General features: G+C 50.0%; 2 long non-coding RNA genes across 2 annotated transcripts in view; both read left to right on the top strand.

Annotated features, from left to right (window-relative positions):
- LOC142601606 (uncharacterized) overlaps positions 1-4,047 on the top strand; it is a 39,456-nt gene extending 35,409 nt beyond the window's left edge. The window contains exon 5 of the long non-coding RNA XR_012835110.1: positions 3,849-4,047. This is a non-coding gene — a long non-coding RNA (uncharacterized LOC142601606). The remainder of the gene's footprint in view (positions 1-3,848) is intronic.
- A 1,569-nt stretch (positions 4,048-5,616) lies between these two features.
- Positions 5,617-19,246, top strand: part of LOC142601604 (uncharacterized) — a 31,814-nt gene continuing 18,184 nt past the window's right edge. Inside the window, exon 1 of the long non-coding RNA XR_012835108.1 lies at positions 5,617-5,722. This is a non-coding gene — a long non-coding RNA (uncharacterized LOC142601604). The remainder of the gene's footprint in view (positions 5,723-19,246) is intronic.

Genomic DNA, 19,246 nt, shown 5'->3' with positions numbered 1-19,246 from the left:
ACCTCGACGGCTGGCTCACTGCGCGCGCGGCGTCGGCGGCTCCCTCTGAATAGCTAGTCACGTTGTTGGACCTGGATCTCCCTTCACTCTCTCCCGCTTTGGCTCTCGGTGCTCAGGGCTCCCTCTCTTAGGGTTAAAGGACCCCATGCCATCTTTGATGCTTGAGGTCCCTGTCATTTAGGTGCAAGGAGGGACCATCTGCAGGTCTCCTGAGGTTTTGCATGGCGAGAGCAATGGCAAGGTGAGCTCATACCTCTCTCCGGACCGTAGCCAAGCGTGCAGCATTTAGGCGGAGGGTTATGCTCGAGTTAGTGGCGTGACTTTGTGATACCTTGAAACGTGGGCCCCTTCAGAGCGTTTACAATCAAAGATAAATTTGACTCTAATGGTAAGGAAAGCTACTCCTTTAAAAACTTGACTGGCACTCGTACCTCATATAGTTGGGATATGTTCTTAGCTCACTGTACAACCACATTTCAGCTGTGCATTATGCAACTGCTATTAGCATTAATGAGTTGCAAGGCTAATATACTGATACTGTTCCTAGAAACAGCGTGCCCGGGAACGCGCTCTTTTGGACTAGTTAGGGGAGTTAGACGGAGCAGGGGGACCCGTGTGCTTTGACGCTTTATGGGATACCTGGTTCCAAACCCAGACGTGGGTCTGGTCTTCAGCTGTGAATTTCAAAAGTTAAAAAAAAAAAAAAGCTGCCTCTGTCCAGGGTCAAATTTGGATTCTGGTCAAGGATAACGTCTCCCAAGTACTGATGAGTTTGACGTCCAACTTGATGTGGACCTAGGAGACAAATTTAAAAGCAATATATAAAGTTATAAGTTATATAAAACCTACTAACTAAAGAGCAAAATAAAATTCCTCCTCAGACCATGAAGATAACCTGCCGTGGGAATCTCATTTAATCCTTACTTTGAGTAAGCTGAAAATAACCGTTCAAATGGTAACATTTCTAGTACGGGTGTACAGAAATTACACTTCGAAGAAGCCTCCTGCCTTAAAAGGAAGATCTACAAGGGCCGTGAGCATAGCTTCACCCATCTCTAACAGATCACTGATGTCCAGAAATTGGCATTGGTTTCTAGTGACTGAACTTCTTTCTTGGTTTTGGACTAGCAAAGTAAACCCCGGTTTTCTGGGGCTGGCAGACATGAAATTGAGGTCTCAGATTTGTATTGTCTTTCCAAAGGCTGCACTTGCTCTCACTGAGGACTATTTGCACGTCCAGACTAGGCAGTGGTGCAGCCGTGTACTTAGCTGCACAAACCGGTACTGATTTTGCTTGTGCAAAATGCAAACACCCTCAATTACCTGTAGAAAATCCTCGCCAAGGCCTGAGATTTCTGATCTGCTTGGATGTGGCACTTCCTATCATGTGCCCTGGCAGCTGCGCAGGACTTCATTTGGGGAAGAGCCCGGAGGGCGACGAGGGAGAAGATGGTACTTTGAGTTGAAAGGCAGACGGATCAAAGGCAGGCGATTAGCATCAGAGCCTCTCATCAGGACAGGGTGTCTGAGTGCAACCTTCCCCTGAATCGCACCCCGAGAGACGGGTCACTCCTTTGTTTGCGTGAAAGCCTCTCGGGGAAGGGGTGGCCTGCGCATGGGTCACACATCAAACAAGCGCAGGCAGGAGCCCAGACCAACCACGTGGCTGGGACCAGCAAGATGCAACTGGAGATTCCCAGCACGCTCTCGGCCAAACACGAGACCTGAAAGACTGGTGGGAGGCGGGCAGGTAACCAGAGAATAAAAGCTGGGGTTCTTGAGCAGGTAAATAATAGAAACCACAAAACAACCACACTTGCCCTGGAAAAGGGCAGCGCACTTTTGGGGCCAAACAGCTGGCCAGATGCTCAGGCTTGCAAGGCAGTGACTCAAACCCAGTACCAGCCTCCGATGCACTGCCTCGTGCCTAAAAGCCACGACATCCTCAAAGCTGTCGCAGAGTTGTTGAGGAGAAAATTGCCCCGTCGTATCTCTGTAGTCTGCTTTCATGTTGGAGATACTGCGTGACAGGCTGAGTGCTGAGCCTGATGCTGATCTACGGATATAGATCAGGAAGAGCTTGGCTAAAGTAAACGATTATTCCAGAGTAAACTAGGAACAAGGAAGAAGTCCGCAGCCTTCATTCACACGTTCTCACGCTGTTTTGCAAGCCTGAGCAATCCTGTTTTCCATAGGCAGACTGCAGAAGCGCATTTGGCTGTCTACACTTAACTTGGTCTGCGGCACCCAAGGACCCCGTGCCGCTTTGGGATGTTTATAGAGATAGCTGGGGGATTTTCTGAAGCACCAGAGCAGGTTAGGCACTCGGGGCTTAACGGAGGGCTGTCTGCCCCATCACTGCTGTAGTAGGTGGTGCTTAGAGGATACTCCCTGAGTATATCCACCACTTCTTCCCTACTCCCTTTGGGTTAGGGGAAACGTCTTCAAAAAGCCGTGCCTTAAGCACATCACCCCAGGCTTGCCTTTCTCTAATTACCTCCTTTAGGCCCCACAGGGATTATAGGTAGAAATTTGGTTGTTAGCGCAAACACGTAGACAGGGTGCTCTGGTGTTAGCCAAATTCTGCCACCGTTGGTGTCACTGCCAGCTCCACTTTAGGGGGGTCAGAGCTGGAACGCTGCGAGCATGGAGGGAACTCTGCCCTTCATCCGCGTCTTTCCGCCTAGCCCCTGTGCTTTCCTAGGGTGCAGTGCCAGGGATCAGGCCACCTTCTCAGCCATTAGCTCTGCCAGTCCGTATACGTTAGCACGGTCCCCGTAGCTTCCGAGCGCACACTTGGTACCCTAGCATCAGGAGGAGACGTCGGGTCTCCGCTGGTTGTCTGCTGTCAGTGGAAAGGCGGTAGGTTCACTCCGAGGGCGGTTCATTGCCCTGTGTCAGATAACTACTTGAGGACAGCAGTCCGAACTCCGGGACGATGAATCTCCCCGAAACAGAGATTGCTGTGTACACAGAGGAGGCTGTGGACTTTCCACAAGTACTGTTTTCCTGAGATGTGTAGCATACACAGTTTTACAAGGTACTCATTGCTCACAAGTTTTTATGGCTTGGAAATACTCTGGTATTTGAATATTGCAAGGAAAAAATGAGAGAGGACGCTAAAAATGGAGCAAAGTCTTCTGTAGGGCTGGGCATGTACCTTCAGCTCCCATTTGGAATCTCCGCAGCCCTCCGTGCCGAGCATGGCTGTGGGAAATATTCTTAGATCTGTATGTATATGCATTGTCAGCGTATACAGAATTACACATGTATGCCCAGCTCCCACTGTCAGCAAAAAGAACATATGCTCAGTGTTGTCTTGGATAGACATGCTCTGAGGCACAGAGGAGGATTCGCTCCAGCCACTCTACTTTCTGCCCTCTTCTCATGCAGTACAGGCAGACTCAGTACGGTGTTTTCCAATCCAACCAGCAGCAAATAAATCCACTACAGCGCTGTGTGTCGTATATGCAGAGGAAAGGAGAAGTCACCGAGAGCAGAAAGGGGAAGTGGGGTTCTCCTGAAGTCCAGATGCTTGGTGTTAACACAGTTGCTTTTGTCATGTCCCACTGAGCCCGACACGGTGTACTCTTTTCTATGCCAGCTTTACAGTCTTGGTTGCAGCCTAAAAATAACTTGAGAATAATTACTGATTATTTTTTTCCTCGCAGGCACAGATGAAGCTTAGCAAATGCTTCCTATGACTGGTTGCCAAACAATCGCAAAACAAAACCACCCCCAAACTTACAGGGGAAAGAGAAGGCTTTAGCAGAAAGTAAGCCTCTCTGGGGTCCTGCCCATCTCTGGTGATAAGCCACTGGCATACTTTTCCCTGGTTCCTTCTGCAGATTGGCTACTGGTGCTCTACGCTCTAAACAGGCCCACTCCAGCTTTGTGGAGGAGGCAAGAGCCTGCGTATGCAAAACGTGTACACAACAAACGTGCGTCTGCTGTGCTGCCGTGTTCCAGTCCAGAGAGGCAGCGTTCGCCGGCGCGCCTCTGTCTTCTTCGTGGAGCTCCTAGGACGTAAAAGCGACTCTCTCTGCCAAGTAAGATGCTGCAAACGAAACGTGGTTAGCTGCGGGAGCTGGTTACGGGGAAATTCAGCCCGCAGGTACAAGGGATGCAGAGAAGGGGCCACACTGTACAGCAGGCTACGTTATCTGGCTGATAGCTCCTCTGCTCTGCTACACTGTCTGCACGGTGACAGTCAGGGGCCTTTTCTCAGGCAAAATTCCTCAAAATGCTAACGTTTCCTGACCTTGGCACACCAACCAAGCAACCCTTGCTATGTGACCAGGTCAGCTGCCCCAACCGGCATGGGGCATGCCCAACATTTGCACCGTTATCGGTATGGATAACAACTCCCCACTGTGCACAGGACGGGTGTAAACTACATTATCTTATCTGAGGAAGGCCATGGCCAGGCTTTAAATGCAGCAGCTGCTTGGCTGTCCGAGCGCCCTGTTTGCATTCTGTATGAAATCCTTGCACAGCCCCAGACACCAACAACCTTACAATAATTAACAATGGAAATTTCATTCCCACGTGCCCTTGGACAACAGGGCAATTTAAAGGAGGTGTTTTTCTTAGCCTGTCAGATACCTGACAGGGTGTTGCAAAGCTGGTTAATTTGTATGGGTGCTGCGCTTGGGATGAGCACTGTTGCCTACAACAGAGGCGGGAGTCCTCTGCTCCTCTGTCATAGGCCTCTGTGGGACTTTGCATCCACCTCGTTTGCGTGCAGTTTTTCAAAGCTCCTACGTGATTTCGGCTTTCTTCCCCCAGTTCAGCAGCTAGGCCCTGTAGTGGGGATGCAGTCAGAGATGCAGAGAGCCAGTACACCTCACTGAGCTGGCCGGCCTCTGAAAGCGATTCCAAGCGTCCCTGATCTTCAAGAGAAATCTTTCCAGATAAAGCAGCTCCCTCAAAAACTGCCACTCAGTCCCCGCTCTGTACACGTGCCTGGCTCGGGCCCCACAGGGGAAAGCCCGTTTTGTTGGCCGTGTTGCAGGATTAAGCGAGCCCTCCCCGCGGTGCCTGGCTATGCATTTTGTCCAAAGTGGCGTGGACAGGAGTTGGATGGCAGGCATGCTGGTGTCACAGAGAAACGGCATGAGGAAAGGCAGGCACAAGACCTTCGTGTGCGAGGCCTTTCGTGGGTGGTGTGTGCACCGATATCTTAGTGTTACCCACGAGGCAGGCAGAAGGACGGCATAGTGCTCCAGGTGCGGCCTGGCACTGAAAAAGAAAAGGTTCTCTTTCTTCAGTCACCCTCTCTTCAGAAAGCCTTGAGATACACAGGTGGGGGGCTTTTGGCCCGGGGATCCAACTGCAAATAAAGGCCGTGCAAGGGCCTTCTGTAGGAACCGCTTCCACTCGGGTCTGCGCCTCTCACGCCACGCTCGGTACTAGCACCGACAGAGCCACCCTGAATCGTACGTGGCTGCACCCAGAGGAACACGTTGGGCTGTGAGGTGTGTGTTTCTTCAGGTGGTGGGGGGTCAAAGACGTACCTGGGTTGTGAGAAAGTGTGCAAGAGCAGGTCTGTGGTTTCTCCCGAACCAGCAATCACTGAAGAAGTGAACGAGCTAGAGGGATTAGCTCTGACTTTCGCGTTTTAACTATACCTTCTCCTCCCAGGGCAAAGAACTGACATAGAGATGAAGACGCTGTCATTGTGGATGGAGCAGGCCGCGGAAGATGAAAGATGACAGTGAAGGTAAGTCCCTGCTTTTATCAAATCTCCCCATGTAATTCTCACACCACAGCTGGCTCCCTCTGCACTAATAACTGCACTAGTAAGACCCTCCCTCTTCCTCCGCGAGCATGGCAGCGGGACTCGGAGCAGGAGTTCCCAGCCTCGGGGGGTGTCAGCTTGAAGCAAGCCGTCTTTGTGGTTGTTTCAGATGGGAGCCTGCCAGAAAGTGCAAGGGCCAGCAAATAGAGGTGGTAGGAGCTGACTGAGGAGTCTTGGGAACTGTTATATCTGACATCACCCCCGTCACCGGTCCTCTTCTGCGGAGCTGGGCAGGGCGCTTAACCCCTTGGCACACAAAGTGGGTAGAGTAAAGGTCTCGACTTCCGGTCTTTCTGGGCAGTGCGTTTTTCCTCGCCGTCAGTGGGCTGCTTACGAAGGTAGTCACCAATGCCTTTAGTGAGCACCCGATGATTTCCACACCTAACGCTCACCCCGCAGAGCCTACTCTGAGCTGCAGCTGTGAATTTAGCGATCGATGGTGGCAATACGGCGGTCCCAACAAAGTCCTGCCAACCGCCTTACTTCAGGCAGCTTTTCACAGAAGTCTCTTCCCCAAACATCATCCATGCCTCAATTTATAGTCCGGCAGTATCACCGCTGTGGGGCCTCAGCGAAGGCCCTTGCATAAAGAGCAAATCCCCTGTGACTCAGCTATCAGCTGCAATTTTAGAGTGAAGGTGTTTTAAAGATTAGGACATGTTTGACTCCGCGGAACAAAAACAAATGTCTCCTCACTCATGGACTTAGCATTGATAGATCTGCGTGCGGCAAATTCTTTTGCTTTGTGTCTCTTGTTTTCTCTTTTGTGGTAATAGCCAGGCATGAGTTTGCGGCTTTCCTTGTTTGTTTTTAAAGGCAGTGGATGGAGTTGGAAAAGGTTTTCTGTGCAGGAGATGTGAGCCTATTGGTTTAGCTCTGAATAAGGGGATTACAGAGTCAGAAACATGGGGAAACCCTGTTCTGGTAGATCCTGTACACATGCCTTCAAACTGTTTTGGCATCTCTCCAAAAACAATGGTGATTTATGTAAGGTATTGTGAGAGAACGACAGGAGCGTGAGTACAAATCTGCCTCTCGGTACGAGGAGAAAATGCGCTTGCTATTTCGTTCAAGTTTGTTCAGGGGTAGGCAGGCGTAATGCTGAGTAGTTAGGCAGGCGTGGCCAGTATCTGTGGAGGAAACCAGGATGGTTTCTCACATTAGTAATGGCTCCTCCTCTCATTTTAAGGTGAACAGTTTAAAAAAATTCAGTTTGACAGTGCCCGAAACGTCAAGAGCTTTGGGAAAGGGGTCCACTCTCATGGTGCAAATCAAAACTACCATGCTTAGGAAGACCTTGGGTTTGAAAGGTTGTGAAGGCCGAGGCTGGGGCCATTCGAGCTGCAGCTGAACCGCGTAAAGAGGTTCTGCCCCAGTCGCTCAGCACTGTCCCACCCAGGTGGAGGATGTCGCCCCCCACCAAACTGATCCCTCGGGGCTGGTCCCTGCTCTTGGCTCCAGGAGAAGGCAGGCTGAAAGCAGCAATTCCATTCACTGGCAGGAGCCTGTCTTGCCTCCTCTATGACTGGACACCACCCCCCGCTCTCTCGTTCCACCTTCCTTGAGGAGCGAATGTTGACTTGCGTGGTGAAAGCGTTCCCCTCTTCATGGGCATGTGAGCTGCATCCCACAGCAAGCTCTGGTAGGTTCTGTTTACTCCCCAAACTGTCCCTTTCCCAAAACACAGCTCTCATGGGCTCCATTTTCTTCCCTGTAGCAAATTTTCCCCCCCCAAAAAAAACTAGGGAAAAACTATATTGCTCCCTCTTCCTGCTTACCATATGAATGAGCAATGATTCTGCTGATCCAAGCCTCTTCCAAAGGGCCAAACCCGTTCAGTTTGTCTTTTTAATTGCATTGGTTCTACATAAAGGTCCTTTGGAGTGTACTGGAGCCAGAGATGCTGGCAGCACCTCCTGGCCCTAAATCTCAGCCAAGCCACAAGGCCACTTGCTGTCCCAGAGGTCAGTTGTTGTAGTGCTTTGTCACGGGGCTCTTCACAGCCCGGGGTGAAGTCTCGCAGCTGGCTCTGTCCAGGCCCCGCGCTTGGCGCCCGGAGAGGGGTGCCTTTGTCCCCGGTGCTCGGCCATCCCCCAACACCTTCCACAGGGTGACAACTCCTTGCAAAGTCAAGGTGAAGGCTGCCACCTACAGCTGCCTCCAAGTGACACCTGAGCGTGCCTTTGAGGATTCTGAGCAGGCAGGCCATGGCACCGTGCTGTGGGGAAGGATCTCGGTCAGTGCAGGATTCAGCAGGACCCTTGGATCTGAGTTTTTTCATAAGCAGCATCAATCTCTTGCAGTATGTTTATATTTAGACACATTTCGTTTGGATAGAAGGACTTTGGTACGAGTTTGCTCAGTGCAGTCTTGTTTTTTAAGGAAGAATCATCTTGAAAACCACCCCAAGGGTGTTGCTCTGTGTTACCGGTTCATAACAGGGGGCTCCCACAGGAGCTATTAAAAACTGCTGCTGAGAGCTATGCCCCAGAAGAAATACTGGGGAAGCCAACCACAGAGCAAATCAGGTAAACACTCCTGAGCCTTAGATGCTGATGTTCTGACTAAAGTGATGCTTGACAGTTTGAAAGGATCAGAAAAGAAAAGCTTTTTTCCCTCCTTTCAAAATCTTGGTCCCCAGGAACTCTCTTTGATCCCTGTCAGTACGCACACATACACAGACATTGAGTAATTCCTGTGTCTCCAGCTGTCCCAAATAAGTTTTTAACTCTGCGAGGAATTCATTCTGCTTGGAAAGTGCCTCTTCAGAGCTGCACGCTGCCTGGTCTGGTTGTGCAAATCATTAATTGCATGGCTACTGAAATTTGCAGATTTCCCTTTCTGTCCCGTGCGTACTCACAGAACTTTATACCAGTCAGGCAAATGCTACTAATCTCCCCACTTGGAGACTTTTTCCCTGGTGTTAGGATGAGGCATCAGTCCCCTTGCGCTTCTCACATCAAATCTGACGCTGAAGCAGCCTTCTGTTTATTCTTGTACTCGGGTCTCTGCGCACGTAAGGCGGGCTTTATTGCAGTCAACTTCAGTAGTCTGTAAGTTAAGCGTCTCTTGCCTATCCTCCTTCATAGCCAGTAGAAAGAAACGTCTCCAGTGGATGATTCGTCCGGATTATTGTAGGTGCCTCATTTTAAATGAATTTCCCTATAGAAATGCCTTCTCCTTTGCTATCTCAAAACAGCTAACTTCTTAAGTTCGGTACCTGTCTGCTCAGTGGGAGCGGGTGGACACAGCATTAGTTTCTGCAGATAATTCCATACTTCAGAGCCTCCTGAAGTAAAAAAGACCACAAGGGATAGACTGACTGCGTATAGCAGCGGAGATTTAGCAACTGAAGTCTTTAACATGAGTGGTACTAGAGGCCAGATTTACTAGAATCATACTCTTGAAGCAATTAAGATCCGATTGTATAAGGAATGAATTGGAGATCACCACAAAGCTCTGAGTTTCCCACCCTCGTTTCAAGTTGCAAAGACCTGGCCTCATCTCATTTGAGCATCTGTTGCAAGTACAATTTATTGTGCTGTTGCTGGGAGGATTATGATAAGGGAACAAAGCTGCAGAGTTCATTAATTAATGGAAGTCAGCGGTGGGTGGGGAGCACTGCGAGGCTACAGGGTTCTCCGTACCTTTCGCAGGGCTCTCGTTACCTTGGAATGTGCTCATGGCTGCTGCCGTGAGGTGGGATCGACTTTGATCTGCAGTCACAGGCCTGCTTACAGCCAGTGGGTGTGTTAGCACTCTTCTGTCAGGCTTGATGGAAGGAGCAATTAAACCCCATTTATGTAGGAGATAGCCTCGAAACAGGAGAAGCCAACACCCCAAAATTCACATGACATGGCCTGCGCAAAGCTGGGCTGTATGGGTGGCCGGAAGGGTCTTGTTCTTCGGCGTACATTCACTGGAGGAAAACACGCTGTTGCTGTTTGTATTAAGCAAACTTGTTCAGGGAAAGATAGTTTACCTTGTTTTTTCCAACGCCTGTTTTTAATCAGTACTCGAGTAAGCCCAGGCGGGTTTTAAGTTCAATTGAATGGGACTGTAGCCTGACTACCTGCTGACAGAGGCAAGGCTGAAGAGCTCTGAGTGACAGCACCGAAAAGGGAGTGATAGCAAGGTACTGCCTTCAGAAACTTCAAGCGCATCGCTTTATCAAAGCGTGATTCAAGACATCACTCAGCAAGTTGCTACAGACGTAAGTTATCATCTGAATACCAAGCGCATTCCAATAACTGCCTCCGAAATGAGGAGAGTACATTTCTTACTCAATATTGGTCGATATTACATCCTTCCCTTTTTGAACAGATGTGAGAAGAACTGTTTTTTCTTAGCAGACGTGATAGGCCTGGGATCCTCTGCAAGTTCTGGGAACTAGCAAAAGCTTCTCGCAAGAAGAGCTCAACATGTTTAAAACGCGCCTAGTTGTTTAGAAAAAGAAACAAAGAATATTTGCAACAGCTACGGCAGTCCAGTGCGGAGCCTGGACTTTCAGAGACAGAGAGGAACCGTGGGAGCTGCTTCGCCACACACGCATGTGGACTGGTTTGCAGTCTCCTCTCCCTGCGAGGGGCGGGCAGCGTGCCGGAGGCACGGCTCTGTCCTGACCTGCGCTGCCCTGCACCCCAGCCGCTGCTGGCGGGGGACGTGATCATGACGACCACCCTTCCACACCTCCCTCCCCTCTTCGGAGAGAAAGCTGCCTAAAGCTCGCGTGCCAAACCGCTTTGCGGTACAGAAACCTCACGTTACTCAGAGAAGCTGCAGAAGGCCTGCCGCAGTGCTGCGTCACAGCGCAGTATCTTTAGCTTGTTTTCCTAAGGAAATGAGTCTTAGATGTTGTGCAACGCCTGTCTCTCTTAGTCCCCCTCTAACAACAGGCCAAATGCAGACACACGTCAGGGATCTCAAGCATCTGTGTCTGTGTCGTGAATACAGCTCGCTGGAGAAAGAACAAAATCCCCCCAGCGCCTCCACTAAGCAGGAACTGGCAGGGCAAGCTCGCCTCAGAGAGCCCGCGGGCTCCAGCTCTAGAACCAGTCTGGAGGAAACCTGGGATCATCCATCCTCGAGGAGCAGGTCCTTTAAACAGGCAGCGCGGGGACAGAGAGAGGAGGGAAGATAAGAAAACTGTAGGGAAAAGCCTTTCTAAAGCTCAAGCCCATCCTTCCTTCATTCTTGCTCTGATCACAGTGTTTATGCAAATAATTTGATAAGCCTTAAGAAGTGGAACCGGTTGGCTGTTGACTTAAGCAGTTGTCAGCTCACTGGCTGAGGGCACCCGCTGCTCCGGCGGGATGAAAGGTCAGTGCGAAACTATGGTCTGGTTTAACACTCCTGACCTGTGTCGGCAACACGAACCGGAGAGAAAGTCAGTAGAACTTGGCCCGTCACCTTTCTCTCTGACACCAAGCCACGTTTTATTTACAAGGCTCAGGCAGCTCATCTCCTCAGCCGCAAAGCAACGTTGAAAGTGCTCAAAAGAGCATTCGACTAGAGCCGTACGTTATAGACCACATCAAGCATGTAAAAAATAAATGACTGGGCCTCATAACCTTGATACTGCATAGAAACTGTATTATTCTCACAAAAATATGTATATTACAGACACTTTCTTATTTGCCAACTGATTTCTCAGCTCATTGGATGCACTGAAATCATGTTTTCAATTTTTTGTCCGCAGTCCTGAGGGAGTGAAACCTGTTTTAAGGAAAAGAAACCCAGAGATTCCTGCCTCATTCACAAATCCCCATCTTCTGAGGTCTTAAGGAGCACTCAGAATATTGCCAAACTGGCAAGAACTGGCAAAATATGTCAGAGAAGATTGCATGGATTGTGCATACATATAGTTAGGCTACGCTGAGCGTTTTGTCTCCTGGCCTGCTTGAAGTTTACTGGTGTAAAGTCATCCGCTCATCTCAGAGAAGCAGCTGCAAACACGGCCAAGGAGTCCTGGGCCTCCAAGGCCCGCGAAGCCCTGACCAAAATCCTCCGGCTCTAGAAGCAGACGCTTCACCGAGCAACATTAGCTCCTCAGTGCTTGTCTGCAGCGGTCACCGGGGCCTTGTTTGTTCCCTGTAACACACAGAAAACCCAATTCCTTGAATTTGGAAAATGGAGCTCGCCCCTGGAAACATCGGACGACCCACATGGAGCTCAGCTTCGAACTCCTCATTCTCACAGAGCAGGAGGGGTGCCTTTTGGGCTCTGATCTTTGTGGAGGTCACAGAAATCTTCTCCTTCTTCTCCTCATTTATGAATAGCAGAAAGCAACATCATCCCAGCTATGCATTTGGTGGGCGTAAAAGAATGACTCATTAGCTTAATGGAGAGTTATCAGGGCAATACATGCATGAATAAGAATATGTGACAGTGAGTCACCATTTGATTGTGTGCCTGGGTGGAACAGATGCAGGTACCGTTTTGCCAGGGATTGGTTTAGGGAGAGTTCAAGATGGGTTCAGGGAAGGCAGGATGCTTTTTTTATAGCCTAACTAAAGACCTTTAGCTGCAAGATAGAGTTGCCAAGCTTCCCTGGACTCACTTCACTAGCAGCATCACCCAAATAGGGTCGGTCTCACTGATGGAAAGGTCTTGGAGCTACGTAGGTTTCCCCCACAGAAAGAACCTGCAGGGTCTCACAAGGAAAGCCCAGTCTTGTCCAAGCGCAGCAGCACCTTCCGGGCATCCCCTCGCCATGCTGTTTGTGCTGAAGCACAGCGTGTGGCAGGACTGCTTTGAGGAAAGCGTTCGGAGGTCACACCTGCACCTGCCTGTGGGCTAGGCCTGGAGGAAGCTGCCAAAGGAGCGTCGGCTTGTGCAACTTTGATCGGACCCTCTGTGTTCGGCCCTGCCCTGTGTCCATGTCCCCTCTCACGTGTCGGCCAGCTGGTTGCATGAGCTTCGGGGCCTGACAGGAGGCCGAGAGGGGTCGTGTTTTGGTGTTGCCATAAGCCTGTCAGCGCTGCCAGGGCTGGTGGCCTCTGCCGATGCTGGCAGGTGGCCTTGGGCGTCCCTAAGCTGTGCCCCTCGTGCCTCTGGCACCGCTGCGCCTGAAACCTGTGTGTGGTCCCATAGCTGAGGGAAGGATGTGCGTGCTCCCTGAAATCCTGGGCAGGGATCTTCGTCTGGGGCTTAGAGCTGACATTTTGGTTCAGAAGGAGCTTTTGTGACTCATCTTGGGCAAGCGTTTGCTCCACATCACAGCCTAGGGCTTTTGGAGTGACCCACAGTTTTGAGGCCTGTTATGAGGAGGAGTTTTGGGGAGGAGGATCGTGCATGCTGCTGAGATACCTCAATCCAAATGTTCAGCAGTCCTGAGATCCTAAGTCAGTAGTTGCTTTTTAAAGGTCTGGCCTGGAATTTCTGATGGATGATAGGTGCCAGAAAGTGAAATTACTCTTGTGATCAAAAGAATCCTCCCGGTATATGAGGGAGTTACAAAACTTCGTTGGCACCATTACACAACAAAGAATTGCAGCTGGTTTTGGGAGAAGAGTCTCCACCATGAAGTATGGTCCGTACCACTGCTCTGCTCACGTTTTTGCAGGGACTGAACTGGATTTACAGTAAATTTGGTAAAATTGCGTTACGTGAGGCCGTGCAGTGGGCAGGGGCGGCAGCTGGCCTGGTTGAGTTTGTGGGCTTTCAGGTAACCGTGAAAAGAGGGCAAGCGGACCTGGCGATGCAAATGTGGATGTAGGACTTCACTTCTGTAGGGTTACGTGATGTTTCTTGCCTCAAGCTTAAAGCTGAATTCTACGAAGTCATGTGTGGCCACGGGAGTGTCATCTAACCTGGTGGTGTTAGTCTGTAATCACTGTGCTCCCTGTGTTAACCCCGTATCGTTTATGGAGATCCTTCCCATCGTTCTCGCCAGCGCAGCAACATCGTCTTAGAGGATCGTCTTCCCCCAGCAAGCTGAGCGCAGGCCGGGAGTAAACAGGTAGCGCAATCCACATGCGACTTGACGCGCCGGTGTTTGATGTGGCTCGCTTCCCCAGGGCCAGCCAGATTCCCACCCGCCGCGGCGCTCGGGGTAACAGGGCAAACCAGCAGTACCCACACGGCAGCGCTGCCAGGTGCTTTGACACTGAGGAGTTGGGGGAGTTCACAGCGGAATAACAAACAGCACTGATGGAAAAAACACTTTCCCCCTCTAACAGCTCTGCAAAAGCCCACGGACAATCAGTCCGAAGGGCCACACGCGTATTGGGACTCGGTAATTGAATGAAATCATACGGCCTCGTGAGGACACGGCAAAGCAGTCTATAGGGCATATTGCTCAACCCTCTTAGCGTCTTTCTGTATCTGGAGTGGCTGCTCTCCTAGGGGAGATCTGCCACGGGTGTCTAGCAGGGACATGGCCAAACGAATATGGCGTGTTGGAGAAAATACCTTCAATCGAACCTCAAAATTTAGGTCAACAGTTACATACATCAGTGCTGTGTGTGTAAGTTGCGGTGTTAGTGTAAATATGTAACGAGTAAACTTTAAGTACAGACAGTCTGACTTTTTTTCCCCTGTGCCACATCTGTGCAACATCCAGTGAGGTCAGAAAGCACTTTTATTTGGATGACTTAAGATGTATTTTAGGCTTCATGTAGGAATACAGGACTGGAAAGTGATTCCTAGTGCATCGAGTCCAGCCACTGGCATGGCAAACAAACACTGTATATAATCCTGTTAATTCATATATCACGCTCCACTTTAAACCCACTTAGTTTTCCTGCCCCAGCTTCCCTTACTGAAGGGCCATGGCAGAATGTCAGCATGCGTCCCTGCTGAGCGTCTGCACGCTTCTCGCTCTCCCTTTGACTGGCTTTAGGCACAAGTTTGGTCTTTAACACACGTTCCACATCCACCTTGCTGATTTGTTACGGTCTCGTCTCAGAAACTCACAGGATTTGATGATTGTGGGCTTAAGGGTTTGGAAATCCCTTCTGAAAAAAACCCAGGCCACAACAGCCTGTAAAATTTGACTCTGCTGCTTATCGGAGACTCAGACCTAGTTCTTTGTGCCGGTTTTGTATTAGCCTTATACCTAAAAGAGAAATAGTCATAGCAAAAATGCAAATACTTCATTTCTACAAAGCCAACAGTCATTGGAGGTGAAACAGTTACTGGCTGTTCCAGTGCTTTCCATATGGCAGTGCTGTAAACAGCATTTAGTCTCTGGATGAAAGCAGCCACCAACAAGAACCTCAGAAGTAACAGTAACAATTAATTTACAATAAGCTTTTTGTTGTTCTCTGGAATTGTATGCTTCCAAGCTTACTAAATGTGGGACTGATTTAGACTTTTCTGTATAAGGTAATGATCCACTTTAAATGGTGCCGTTCTCCTCTCTAGGCTTGATTTTCCTGCTAGTTTATGTCTTTTTTCCATGACGCACCCTTGTCCCCTTTGTTTGGCAGATAATGAGCAAATTGTCTGTAAGGTGTTTGGTCCATGAAAAAGGGATATGAAGTGCACTTTTTTATTATTATTATTTGGGAAGGTTTCTTTTTTTTTTTAACTTGTCTTTATGTACCACAACAAATATTGTGGTTTGTCATTGTAGGATCTTGTTCTTTCTAACTGCTCAAAGAAATGGTGATAACATCAGTAGACTGCTAGGGAACAACATCATTTGATGTCTGCCACCGGGCTCGTTTGTGTGTAAGGGTACAGTCTGGCTCTCCTGAAGTCAGTATAGAAATTCCTGCTCATGTCCGTGAGGATCAGACCAGTATCGCTAAAGACAGCTTTTTGTTTTTTGGTTTTTTTTCAAGACCAGGACCCAGGAGCATTTAACATAAAGCACAATCAGTGCATGGGCAAGTCATTTGTTAGTGCACACAACTGCAAATCACGCGTGTGATGGCTGTGGTAATGATGGGTTCGAATCCAGTCGCCATTAACTGGGCATTTTCCACGCAGCTTAAGACTTCCCGCGGGATCCAGTGTGAGTCCAGCAGTCAGGGTCCCGTCCACAAGCCCGTTTCATTCACTCTTTGCCTGTTCCCATGTGCCACAGAGAAGCCAGGAGTAAACTACTGGGGCGACACATGTCTGCCAGAGGTGACTTAACTTCTCTGGCACCTCTGAACAGTGGCACTTGGAGCCAGGAGCCATTGACGCTCCCCCTGGGGGAAAAGGATGTGTGCCTAGAAGGGGGCTAGGACAGCGAGGAGCAGGGCAGACACCCACGTGCCACCACATCCGTTCGATGGAGAAAAGGGAGACTGGGCGTGCTGAGGAGCGTGCTGTCACCCCGGCTGTGAGCTGGCACATCTCTCACGGAGCTGACCTGCACTGCGAGGGCTCGAGCTTGTCACTGGCACCATCGGCTGCACCCTCAGACAGGAGGGGGAGAGGAGAGGAGAGGAGAGGAGAGGAAGAGGGGGACGCTGCTGCTTGTGCCGGGAACATGCCCCAAAACCTGCAGCCGACCCCAGTAACTTGTGGCTTCTCTGGGCGTCAGTCAGGCCCCTCTCCGATGAATCTGGTGGGCACCTATCAGCCCTGCAGTAGCGGAAGCAAAACAGAAATCAGGGCCCAAGCCTGAGGATCAGGGCCCTTGCCAAAGAAAAAAAGAAAGAGCTCCTCTCCCGGTGCTACGCCCTTCCTTTCCAACCTCTCCCCTAAATCCAGGTTACCCAATTCCAACATGAATTAGCTCACAGCTGCCACTTGGAAATGCTTTCCTCCTGTCACCCTTGCCTGCCCTTCGCTATTTCTTAACCGCTCTGTCACATGCCTTGCATCGCATGACTTAATCGTTTGAGACTTTGGACTTGATTTACATATATAAACAAATAAAAAGATACACACCTGCGGTTACTTTGGCCAGCTGGCAGCTGCCCGAGCAGCAGCTGCATTCCTGGATCATGACATTTAGCAGGGCAACAGATGCGACTTAGACAAAGCACCTCTCATTGATAGCCTTTGGCAGCAGCCGGTGCCTTTGCTCCCGTTGGCCTTCCTCTCCCATGAAGATGAGGCACACCGAGAGGAAGGCCCAGAGCACCGAGTCCAGCCATCTCTGCTGCTTTTTGTCCAAGGACCTTGCATCTGCTCCAGCACACGGCCCAGGAAATTCAGTCAGTACTGCAGGAGTGGTTGGGAGTGTCCATGCAGGAACGGAGATGCAGCCGTGTCCCGGTTGTACACACAGGTAGCAAAGACAGGACGTGTTCCTGGAACCTCGCTGTATGCATCCGATAGCTTGCAGTGGGAAAGGAGAATCGGAAGGGTGGGATGAGAAAACAGACACATTGATGTCAAACCCCGACTTCCTTTAAATAATTAGCAAACCTGCCATTGCCTTCTACATATGGGCAAAAACCTCAGCTGTGTTGTCTATAACCCGATCCAGGTGGCAGCCAGGGCCCCGGACCCTCTGTCCCACCACATAAGCTGCTCGAGCATTTCCTCTCAGCTGTAATCTTATATACTGCTTGACAAAAACATGTTACCACCAAGGGCCACCGTCAAAGTGTCCTGATGTTTCAGTTGGGCATGCAAATGTCAAAGCTTGGCTCCTATCTTGAAAATTTTGGCAAAAATGGTTCCAGAGAGCACAGACCTCAGCTGAATGTGGCTCAGAGGCAAACAACAATCTATGGATAGCTGTTGCACTTGCAAAACCCAGACATTTCTTCCTGCAAGACTTGAGGAAAAGAACGATGTAGTTAAAGCCCTGCTTAGTTTCAAGGGCACGTGAAGTGCTCACCACTTTCTAATGAGGGATTTTGAGTAGGACATGTGAGGAACTGAGGTTAATAAATGATTAAACATGTTCTTAATAGTTAGCATTTCTTGGCATTGTGTAAAAAGCATTGATAGCTCCTGTGGCAGGAATGAGAGTGCCCACATGTTTTAAGTCAGGCATGTGTTTAAACTCGAGTCAATTAAAACTCCGGGGCAGCACAAGTTTCATTAATAATAAGCCAGGGTTTCACCACAGGACACTCTAATTGTTCCTCATGGGGAAGATGTGATCCCAGGGACAGAAAGATTAAGCTTTTAAGCAGCTCAAATGATAACATTCAAAGTGCTACCCTAAATGATAATGAATTGCCTGTTCATCTTGTGGACTTTGATGATAGCAACCAGAACACATGCATGTTGGGCAGCTGGTTTTCAGGCCAGACTTCCCCTAGATTACAGCAAATCAACGGATAGCAACCTATCAAGGTGTAAGGAATCCTGGTACGTCACGATACTTTGCTCTTCCAGTTCAGTTTTCATAAGACCCTTGGGAGCTTTGCAACCCAGTAATTAAGCCTCTCTGCTCTCTTGAGAAATAAGCGTGTAGGAGCAACACACCATCTCAGCATAAGCAATGAAAAATCAAGATGATTGATGTGATTTGGGAAATCCTGTGTATAGATGGCATCAGTCCCTAGTCCCAGGTGGCAGCTCTAAACTTGACCCAACGCAGTCTTCCTTGCCACGTGGTAACTGTGCAGAAGGCACTGGCTGTGGAGACGCCTTTGGAATTGAAACAGCAAATGAAAGCAACAGAGATCACCAAGAGAGATCGAGACTGTCTCGGACATCTGGGGAACGCTTTTTAAGTCAAGACTGGTTCTTTCCACCTAACCCCCGCCAGCCTGGCCTTCTCGCCACACTCTGCTGCTTGTGACTCAAACACCTTTGGCCAGGAGCTATGCAGGAAAGGTGTCTGGAGCCAGCGTGCAACCGCATGAGAGACCAGTGTGTGGAGAACCTTCTCTCTCTTTGCTTTTCACACTTAGAAAAGCTCTCCCTGTCCTCCAGAAGCAAGGCTGTGAGACTGCTGGGAACTAGACTAGCGAGCAGGAGAGTTGCAGTGCGTTCAAGGGCTTGGAAAGATCTCTCGAGATGAGCATGGTGCTGTCCAGAGCAGGTTGTGCAGAGAGGAGAAGTCCCGATTGAGCGCTTACCGATCGATGGCACAAAGAGAACACCTGGTGTGGGTAACGACTGGAGCTTAGTATCATGGGCAAAGTAATTAGCTAATTAGAAAATACAGCATAAACACATAATAGAAGCTGATAGGAGGATACGTGACAGAAAGAAGATGGAACAGATTCAACCTAGATGAAGGGTGATCGTGGGCTGTACGCCGAGGGCTGGGCAGCGGTACCCTCTCCAGGTGCTGGTCAGCCACCTGTGTCATCCGGAATCAGGGGCCGAGGAAGTCGGGCCCTCTTTGGAGGCCGGCCTTACGGCTGGGCAAGGCCGGGAGCGGAGGAGCAACTGCCCGCTGGGGTGCTGATGATGGGAGGGGCAGACCCTGGCACCGGCAGCACCGCGGCATGTCAGCACAAAGCTCCCGGGCACCTGGCTCTGTTGACTCACTGTGACAGCAAACGTGCCCTTCTGCGTTGAGAAAATCTCCGGGGATCAGGCCCCACAGACAAGCGGCTGCTGTCCCCACGGCTGCCGTGCCAGCAAGCGGCA

Source organism: Balearica regulorum, chromosome 4 (genome assembly GCF_011004875.1).
Source record: "Balearica regulorum gibbericeps isolate bBalReg1 chromosome 4, bBalReg1.pri, whole genome shotgun sequence".
NCBI classification, from domain to species: Eukaryota; Metazoa; Chordata; class Aves; order Gruiformes; family Gruidae; genus Balearica; species Balearica regulorum.
The sequence above is the reverse complement of the archived record's forward strand: the minus strand, read 5'-3'. Positions and strand labels throughout refer to the sequence as shown.